We start from the raw sequence: 1236 nt of genomic DNA on the forward strand, positions 1-1236 counted from the left end.
TGCACCGTTCCCGGCGGCACTGCAATGCCGGGTCGATGCGTGGAGGGAACGGAGCAAGCCCCTTTTTCAACTCCTGAGTCAAAAAATCCGTTTAATATTTAGTCCCCATATAGGGGACATATCAGATATTAAACTGATAAGAACAGATACTACACTTGATCTTAGCCAAAAGGCCGAGAAGCGATAACCCTCAAACTGACTGCTGTGAAGTCCGCTTCCTAGGCTAACGACATTCCCATCCGGTCTGATACCCACTTAGTCATCACCATATACCCACTTGGGCATTAGCATAACAATGACCTCTGTGACCTCTCTAAGGACCCATTGGTAGATGCTTACAGCACCGTGGAGTATGCAAGCTTGCAGATCTGCTATTTTCATAACATTTCAAAAATGACAAAAGTGGCCCATCCACATGCATGCTTGTAGGTAGCCATTTTCAACAACTTCCGTTGGTCGCAGAGGCTCGGGATTGCCACCGTTGGAAAGCTCGCACCTGAGATAGGGGGGGGGGGGGGGGAGTGGAGGTGCATGGGCGTCGGTAGTGGGGGTGGGGTAGGCGTTGTTAAAATGTTTAAAAAGTGGAAAAACTGGGACGCTTTGGAGAAGCACAAGGGGGCGCTGCTGTGCAGCAAGCCCTCGGCCGAGGCCCCGCCCACATTGGGGGCGTTGTTTTAAAATGTGGGTGTGGCCTATCAGAGCGTAGAACAACTCTGGTCTCTCTTCATGACGGATACAAAACTATATGTTGTGTTTGGCCCTACCTCTGGTAGGGGTTTATCAATTGTCTGGGGCCATTGTCACTTGCTCCGCGAGTGGGAATCGAACTCACAGCCCTCCGCATTAGAGTCAGTTGCATTGACCACTAGTCCATTGCCCGCCCTTCACCCTGAACAGATCAGGATTCTATATAAAGGGATATTAGCTGGGTTTAAATAGAGCTTGAATGTTTAAACAGTACTGGTCGGGATCCTGTTAAAAACGGCATCGTCCCAGAGGTGGATTTGAACCACCAACCTCTTGGTTTACGGCCAAGCACACTAGTCCACTGAGCCAAACAGGCTGTTGAGTGTTGAAGCAAAAGTGTGTGCATTGCAAATGGATTTGGAGTCCCAGGGGCGCGGCCGCTGTGCGCCCGTAGCCAATGGTGAAGATTCCAGGGGGGTGCTTAAGAGTGGGTACCCGGGTTCGGATGGAGAGCCGGGTTGTGGGTTTAGCTGGCTTCGGGCCTGGCAC

This window comes from Electrona antarctica (assembly GCF_951216825.1).
Source record: "Electrona antarctica genome assembly, chromosome: 4".
Classification (NCBI taxonomy): Eukaryota; Metazoa; Chordata; class Actinopteri; order Myctophiformes; family Myctophidae; genus Electrona; species Electrona antarctica.